The following is a 9,642-nucleotide window of genomic DNA, read 5'->3' on the forward strand; positions in this document are numbered from 1 at the left end:
GCTTTAAGAACCATTCTCACAAGCCCTACAGCTAGGGGAGCCCTCCCCCCCCCGTCCCTCATTTCAAACCAATCTAAATCCCCCCCCCCCTTGTATTGTATATTCACCTTATGTTTAATTCTATCTCTAATCCCCCCCCCCCATCTTCTTTCCATATAAAATAGTTAAATGACCCCCCCCCCTCCTCCAAGCCAAATGGCATGACATTCCATCTTCCAGTCTCTCTAGCTTGCATATTACACTTCACAACTAGGCACACACACACACAGTTCAGGCAGTGTATAATACAAACACTGCCTGAAAATCCGCCACTCTCATTGGTCGAGAGCTGTAGCCAATAGCCGGCACTGATTGGCTATTAAAATTGAAGAATGCTTTATTGCCGCTGATTTCAGGCCAATGCCTAGCTGCATTAGAGGATTTTTATGAAAAAAAATAGAATATTATACATGAATATATTGCATATATAAATACATATATAGCTTCAGACACAAAGGTTTGTGTGAAAATTTAAATGCATGGTAATATATTTTTAGAATTATACAACTAGTATATTTAGGTTCATAAGTAGCGCAGGAATTACAAACTTTAAATGATAAAAAATAGACGAAATCTGTATTCAAACAGAAATTTTTTTTGTGTATTTTCGTCGTATTTTCAGTGTAGCTTTTCTCCTATTTCTAGCCACGGCGGGGTGGTTCTAACCCTGCGGGGCAATCACCTAACCTGAAATAACCTATCAAACGCTACTGTGAAAATACGACGAAACGCCCCTTGAGAGGCGATGTCACAAAAGACTATACCCAAAAATTTTGTTAATCTAATGCATATTTGTTGAATAGGTCTGATAATTTTATGCAAACTCACAGAGACGATGTATTGACGTCAGGACATGTCCTAGTTATAGAATAGCTGCATTTCTTCTGATAATGTATATTTTATTGTGGCTTTAAGTATATGTTCGTCTAGGCCTATATTTGGATAAGATATATACGCTTCATTTATAGGATAAAAATCATAAGGAAAAACCTCCAATATCATTTTTTGGAAAGTGTTTGGAGTTTTTAAAACTATTATGATGTTATTATTGTATGGTTGAAAGAAATTTTCATTAATTAATGAAATTAAAATAAAAATAATAGAGTTAAATTTTTTAAAAGAATTGTGTTTTTAGTTATTTTTCCATGGTTCAAAAACTATGTATGTCATATTTCAGCAAGGAAGATTTTAGGGGATTTTCACAAAGGCATTTTGCCGATTTTTATAACTTTTATAGTTGCAAAAATAATCCATGCAAATAAATTACATGTATAGATAAGAGTGTTTCAAAACCATCATTTTTGAAATACTTCGCTTCTTTTAGTTTTTATTTTCTTTTTAAACCTTTCAGCAAACCCTAAACTTTTGTTTTTAAATAAAATATTTTAAAAATTGGGGAAGGGGGGGGGGAGAGAATGTGCGAATGGGGCGTTTTCCCTTGTCAGGGCGAAGATATATAAAAAGCTTTACTGTTAAGAAATACCATAATGGTCCAGTGGTTACAGAGATCTTTTAATACAGACAGAAATATGTCTTACCCATTTAATTTAATTAATTTAAATTTTTTTCTTTCAATTTACGTTATGCGAGTTTCTTAAATGGGTTATAATATGGCTATTATGGGTTATAGAAATATTAACCCCATTTTTTATAATTTTTATCGGAAAAAGGGAGGGGGGGGGGGTAGTGCTCAATATGCACTTGATGGGAAAGCTTCGAATTTTGATACCCCCTAATACATGTTGGTAATTATATTTTTGCAAGTCACCTCTTTGCAATCAAATTTAAAAATTGTTAAACATATTGTTTTATGTAAATAATAGATTTAAATAAATAAATAATAAGATTGTCATACATTGATAGCAAAACAATAGTAGCGAAGATGCTTTATTAATTCACAGCGGCTATGCCCCTAGAGGCTTTTTGGGAGGGGGGAGTTAGATAGGACCTATCTGTTTAGCGGTAACAAAATCCTTTGGCACAAACAGACAGAAAACATCCTGTTAACTTATTACAAGGATATGTTATTCAGTCTGTATGTAAAAGAGACACAATTTTCTTGATTGCTATTCAAGATAGAAACCTAGTTTATCTTTAACACTATATGGGAGTAATGAGCCTTATCACTAGATACTAGCAGCTGCACCCTTAGCATTTAGGGGCTCTGTATTTGAATGAAGTGAGAGGAAGGTGGCAGAAAAAAACCTTTATATTCATAAGATTTAGGATATTTTTTATACAAATATAGCCTAAATCTATATATAGAGTCTTTGAAATGGAGAACTCAGTAGATTTGGTGGTTATACAGATCTTAACGGACAAACGAAACAACCGTATTACTTATAACGGGTATAGTCCTTTTCTTGGCAAAGCCTCTTGAGGGGCGATTCATCGTATTTTCAAAATGGCTTTTGATAGGTTATTTTAGGTTAGGTTATATTGGGCTAGGTATTGCCCCGGAGGGTTCTAACCCCCCGCAGGGGCTAGAAATAGGAAAAAATATACTGTGAAAATACGAAGAAACGCCACTTAAGAGGCGTCGCCATGAAAAGGGAATATACCCAAAAAAACTTTATAGCTGCAGGAATATACATACAAGGTTTTAAACCCAAAAAAGATCATAGACGTACACGGTATGGAGTATGGACGTACAGACAACCCCAAAAGTAGCAATGCCTCGCTCCTAAAAAATGTTAGTGTCCCCTAAAGTAATATAAATATAAACATAAAGATGTAAACAATTTACTAAACATGAAAACAAAAAAAAACAAGAATGAATATGTCTACAAGGAGGACAGCAAGAACAAGAAAAACAAAACAGTTTTGATGGCTGAAAGAACAGTTTTAGTACACAATTTTTAGGAAGATGTTAAGATTGGGGAGGGAAGAGACATAGGTCTGTAAATTTTACTGCCTACTGAACCCCCAAAGTGTACAGAATCGACCTGCTATTTGTTGTGGGCTTATTATTAAATTTTTGTTGAGGGTGCGCAAACTAAAGTGGTCAAACTTTTCCACCTTTAACTTTCATGAACACAAGTGAAAACTTTAAATTTTTGGTAGGCATTGTAAATGTAAATAAATGAAATAACTTAATATATTCGTTAGGTAATTCAATTATTGTAATCAATACCCTTTTTTCCAATCCGACAATGTAGATAGAGTTAATCTTATCTTATTCCAAAAAGTGTGAAGTATGAACGTACAGGTCCTAATCATAGAGTAGCTGCGCTACTGAAAACGTTACAAAGTTCCTAAAGATAAAATCTCTTTACTCATATAAGTTATGTATGTTTGTGTGAGTGTGAAATGGCCATATGTGAATTTTTGGATATGTGAAAAATGTAGACAAAGCTGCTCGATAAAACCTTTTTGAATTAAAATTTTTTCGCAAATATGCTTAGTATGTAGCTTAGCAACTATCCTATTAAATAAGGTAGAAAGGATTTTATTGTTTGTTAGTTAAGATCCCGTTAAAAAAAAACTTATTGAGCCCTTCATAATAAAGAATCTTTACACAGTACCTAGGATAGTTTTATGCTATTTGATTTTAAGATATAAGTTTTAGGATGGTTTTAGGATATCGTTTTGTCCGTTTTCGACTTACCAAACACTTAGACTACTGCGCCCCCAGATTCTTGGAGCAAAGCAACTATTTCCAAAAGACTGTCTGCCTGTAAGTTTGTACTTCCCTTTTCCTGATTTAACATAACTGATAACATAGTGAGATTACCAACAATATTTAGAAGAAATTGTCAGATATAGCTAGCAGAAAAGTTAAAGGCTACAAAGTTTTGTATTAATGCATGTCTTACACTTTTAAAATATAAGACTTCCCTGAAAAGTAGAGCCTATCTATAAATTTATTAACACAGACATACACTAAACCAAATCAGGGACCCAAAGGGATAAGACAATGGCCGATAAATAGATGTAAATCTCCAATGGTAAAACATGAAAATTCCCTCGTCTTTAGATTACAATTATTGGTTGAAACGTTTGGACAATCAACTTAAGATTCAACCAATCAAAATTCATTTAAAGTCCCAAAAATTTGAACAACGAATAAAAAAACGTTATTAAAAAACTTTGGGGACCGGACTATAATAAACTGTAATAAAACTCCTCATTCTCTGAAACCTATTACTTACCCTTATCAATTGATTTGCTTCTTGAAATTCCTCGTCCTTGTTTTTAAGAACTAGCACACGCTACCATGTAAGGTCTGAGGCTAGAAATAGTTTCCAAATATCAGATATCTTACATGATATACAGATAAGACAAGGATGACAACAATCATAAAAATACTAAAAAATAGTAATTGTCATAAATTAGCATTTAATAAACATTACTTGCAATGTCTCAAATTCAAAAATTTATTGGGACAAAACAACACATACATTTAATAATCAACATTTATAAATAATTACATTGCATTAAGAATTTATTAATAAACGAACAATCATTTCCTGTTTGTTCAACAAGTTTTAAAAATTGACAACGCTTTTAAAACAACTTTCCCAATCGTTATATAAATCACCATTTCAAATGTTTGAAATAAATGTAATGAACTTAAAATAACAATGATTTTGATTGGACAGTTGTCCTATACAGGGTTTAAACTGTTTTACCTCCCCAAAAGAAATGGTTTCTCTAAAACAACTACCCAAAACATAAAAAGCGGTGGATTTAAAAATAATAATATTAATTTCTTTTAAATAAAACTTAAAATAATTTATTTTAAAAAATGATATTTTATAGATTTTGTATGCCAGTATTTAAAATTGTTTAGCATATGACTAGCATACAACAGAGATATTAATTTAACCACTCAGCCGATGACATGGTCCATCTATGAGATCACAGAGTGACTTCCAAGCGATCATCGATATGTTGATGGAGTCAACCATCAACGCCTTCTCACGCTCAGGACATGACATTCAACTCATCATCATGGCTTAGCTATCTTTAAGTTTCGAAAAGAAACAAAGGTTATATACTACAGAAATGATTCTGTGAAGTATAATCTTACTTTACACTGACCTTTTTGGGAGGTATGTTAAAAAGACGAAAGACAGGTTGCTGACCAGACCAGACCTCCACACACACCTTGATTCAGTTGCTGTGTCGCCTCAGAAATGCTATCTCTATACTTTTTCAAATAGCTGGTGACATACTTTGTTGATGTAACCTCCGGTTGGAGGTCTTCTATTGAAAAAAATGAGACACCTAGTGGCCAAATTATCGACTACATCACACACGTTTTTTTGTAGAGAAACTCTGCAGCTGCTCCTTGGCAGGTTATGTGTGAGTAATTAAACAAAGAATAACTTTTTTGAATATTTCTATTTAGGAGGGATGACTTCCCATTACTTCATAGGGCGAAGCCCGTAGAGGCTAGGGCCTCCCCCCCATATTATATAATTTCATACATAAGAATCGGAGGGAATATCATTTAATCGTTCAGTGTAATATCCCTAAGATCCTGATCCTTTAGCGCCTTAGCATTGAGCCTTTATGAGTAAGAACTGCAAAGTTGCGTATTAATCCATAAGATCCAGAGATCTAAAGGAAAAAGTCGTTGACCGATAAATTGATGTACATCCCCAATGATGATGCAAAAAGTACCCCTTCTGAAGATTAAAATTAGTGGTTGATTTGTTTGGACACTCAACTTAATGAACCAACCAATCAAAATTCAATAAAAGTCACCAAGGTTGTGAACTTGTGAAGCCAATGAATAAAAAAATCTTATTATAAGACTTTTGGGACTAGTGTAATAATTAGCCCAATGTCCCCTCCCTCCCTGATATGAACACATTCATCTACTTTTCATATGAGACACTATAGGTCCGAACTATAGCATTTTTAAAGACGAAGCTTTTTTACATTAGGATTTGTTCGTCCGTCTGTAAAGGATAGCTCTTATCTTTAATTTAGGAATGTTAGAATCATCCTATAGATCATAAACTTGACTCGATGAAGCCTGTAATGTAACAGTAAGTTAAAGGTTAGAAAGATAGCCACTCTATAATCATTACATAGAAGTCGGTTTGTCCATTTTGAGCATAATGATTTTTGTAGTTCTTCTATTACATTTTAACATTTGATAAAAAATTGAAAATTAATTCCAAAATGTTTAAAGCCTTTTTAATGAATAGTTCAAATTTAATTTTCTCCCTAAATTCAGCGCAAAATTTTACTGGAGCTAGGGATCTTAGGGATAAGACAATGGACTCATTCATTGATAAACATCCCCAATAAGTAAGAGCTAAATAAAATCCCTTCTACAGAATAGAATTATAGGTTGAAAAGTTTTGACACTACTTGTTTGGCACAAACCAATCAGAATTTCAAAAAGTTCCTAAAGTTTTAAGCCAATGAAAATGACGTGGTTATCAAACTTTGGGTACAAGTGTAATATGCAGTCCAATGTCCCCTCCCTCCCTAAAATAGAGCAGCTATATGCAAAAAAAGATTCTTTTCAAGTTTGACTTTGGTGACATAATCTTTTGTTGACAATACGACACTTTAGTCATCACACACACACACACACATACACAGAGATACCGACGCATGCACTTGGATAAGGGATAAGCATATTGGTAGAAAATAGAAATGACCATTTTGAAATTTCAAGTAATTAATAGTTATTTCTCGCATCGTATTATAAACAGCTTTCCGCGGATATAAAAATGTACAATTTTAAGATTAAAACCAGATTTTTTAGCAACGAGGGTTCGAACGAAAAGGTTAAAAAAACTGGTTTTAATCTTATGATTGTACATTTTTGTATTCGTAGAAAGCTGGATATAATACGATGCTAGACATAGTTTTTTTTGTATGGATGAGAACCGTTTCCTATCCCCCGGATTCAAATGAATATTATATTCATCTATATATACAGTCAAATTTTATTGATATGGTTGATTTATATGAAAATTTTCACCCCAAATATCAGTTTCCTAAAAGGTAGGAAGTATGCAGATATGTGTATTCACACATTGATTTCATACAGGCCATATAATTAAGACAAAAAAATAGAAAAAATAATATTAAACGATAGATAAAAATCAGTAATATTGTAAAACAACAAGATTCTTCTAAATGTAGAATTAGATATCAAATGCAAGATAGCTGCACAAAAAAAGCATAGATTTTTGTTTAGTTTGTATTATAGGCTTGAGTAAGCCATTGTTTTCCTCGTGACTTAGAACCAGTTTATACCCTGAAAACAACATGGAAAAAGTTAAATTTTCGGATCAAGTCAAGCTGAGTGTGCCAATGGCAACAAGTAAAACAGAGCGTGCCAATATTCCCCCTAGGCAAGTAAAGTATGCCAATATTCCCCCAAGTAAAACATAGTATGCCAATATTTCATCAAGTAAAGCATAGTATGCCAATAGTTTATCAAACAAAGCAGCATGACAAAAAAAATAAAAAAAAGATGAATTTAACATATTTTCTGATTTATATTATAATAATTCAACTTACAAATTTACTGCTTTAAGTACGTAAAATATATGAACTAGCAGTGGCGTCCCTAGCATCTAGACGCTCTCTATTCCAAGTAGTAGAAAAGTTACGAAAATTAGCCTAAAACCATTAAAATTTCTAAATAAAAGATCTCACTAATCAATGGACTGTTATGGTTCTTCTTTCAATGATTTTGTTACAATAGTTATTCTTTTTAAGTTTTTTCAGCTCTCTCCTTCCCTCAAATGCACCTAGAGACATCGAGGGGGGGGGGGTGGGGGTGGAGCCGCTAGTAAATATACTTAAATTATTTCAAAATTTTAGAAAAAGCATATCTTGACAAGTAAAGCAGAGTATGCCAATATTACGCCAAGTAAAGCAGAGTGTGCCAATATTCCCCCTAGTCAAGTAGAGTATGCCAATATTCCCCCAATTCAAGTAGCGTGTGCCAAATCAGGCTATTGGCATACTCAGTTTGACTTGATCCAAATTTTCTATTAATATTTTTATATTATCTGCGACTTTTAAAATAATTTTAAAAACTAGGGGAGATTCCTTCTAAATAGTACAAAACCTGACCAAACAAAATAAATACAAAAGTTCTTTTTACAAAGTCTAGCCATAGGTTTCGAGTTTTAAACTAATGCAGCTATTTTAGTAAATGTAATACAATTTTCTTTTAGAATATATTTCCAATATCTGTAGAACAAATATTTATATCATGCTCTCCTCTCTCTAAGTTCAGGGATAGTGTGTATGACACATAGGAAAGGATATTATAATTATTAATACCTTGAGAATTTTTTCATTTTAATATAATATTTAATAAGTAGTAAGATCTACTTATTAATTTATCCCATTATGTTAGTAAGCTTTTCATGTCTGGATCGAAGAATATCGTTAACCACTGAACCAATATGGCTTACATATTCAGAGAGGTTTCTTATAGGTCCTAAGATGGTTTTAGGCTATTTTATTTTTTTTATATAATAATCCTGATATGGTTTTAGTATTTTTGTATGCCCTTTCATATCCCTTTGATTATAGAGCAACTGGATGCTAGGGGCGCAGCCGCTAGTATCTACTACTTTTCATAATATATTTAAGTTTATTTGTATTGTAAGCTTGTGTGAGACATAGATTTTCCCCACGGCTTAAAAACTTTTTTTTATAAGGTAGAAAAATTAGAGCTTCATAAGATTACTTAAACATAAGTTTATACACTTTTAAATGCTACCATCGTCAGTTTAAGTATGATTCTTTTTTTGTATCCTTATCTATAGTCCCTGTAAAAATTACTCTGGAATGTCGTAAATCTATCAACGCTGTGCCCCTCCCCCCCCCCCCCCTCCCATTTGACAAGTTAATACTGCCGTAAGTGACCGTAAATAGAGCCGACATAAGCATACGTACAAGCATTAAGCACACACTTATACATACATACACACAGTTGGGAGGGATACAATATTTTACTTTCTTTAAAAAAAAACTCGTAATACGTAGCCCATATGCTCGTCGTTGGGTAGGTGTAGGTTGGGTATGAATCTCGACCTAGACTTCGTGATAACTAAAGACGCTGAAAGTTGAACCTACTGCTGCTTTTTCAGATGTACGACATTTATAGTCAGATTTGGGGGGAGGGGGGGGAATACCTTGGCGACGCTCATTGCAATGCACAGTTGAGAGTTACAGACAAACGTCGTGCAATCAATGGGTCGTTAGTACATTGGCAACTATTCTAAATATCCACAAAAGGGGGAGGGGTAGATTTTTCTGGTAAATAAAATATTTAAAAAAAATTCAGCATCACCTAAGGGGGGGGGGGGTTTGATAAGTGGAAAACTATAATAAAACTTTTCTAAAGGTTTGGGGTTGCCTAACACCCCTTACCCCCCTCCCAAACCCTGGCATATCACAAGCAAATTTGAGAATAGTGGAAAAATATGAGATAATTTTTATTAGAAGAGAATTGTTTTCAATCTGCCAACTGAAATGTATGTATATTAGTATAGAAAGGTATTATGTTGTCCGCTCCTTTTAATACTGATAACACAAATTTTTAGTAAAGATAAACCTCCATGTTTTAACATTATTAAATTTTAATACTTTTTTGAAATAGACTTTATG

General features: G+C 33.2%; 1 non-coding gene across 1 annotated transcript; it reads right to left on the reverse strand.

The window, feature by feature from the left end:
* Positions 1-4,865: 4,865 nt before the first annotated feature.
* Positions 4,866-5,069, reverse strand: LOC145320455 (small nucleolar RNA U3). The gene has a single exon (XR_013880239.1). It is a non-coding gene; the product is annotated as a small nucleolar RNA U3 (small nucleolar RNA).
* Between the last annotated feature and the right edge of the window lie 4,573 nt (positions 5,070-9,642).

The sequence above is a fragment of the Acartia tonsa genome, chromosome 5, assembly GCF_053477335.1.
Source record: "Acartia tonsa isolate MP-2025a chromosome 5, ASM5347733v1, whole genome shotgun sequence".
NCBI classification, from domain to species: Eukaryota; Metazoa; Arthropoda; class Copepoda; order Calanoida; family Acartiidae; genus Acartia; species Acartia tonsa.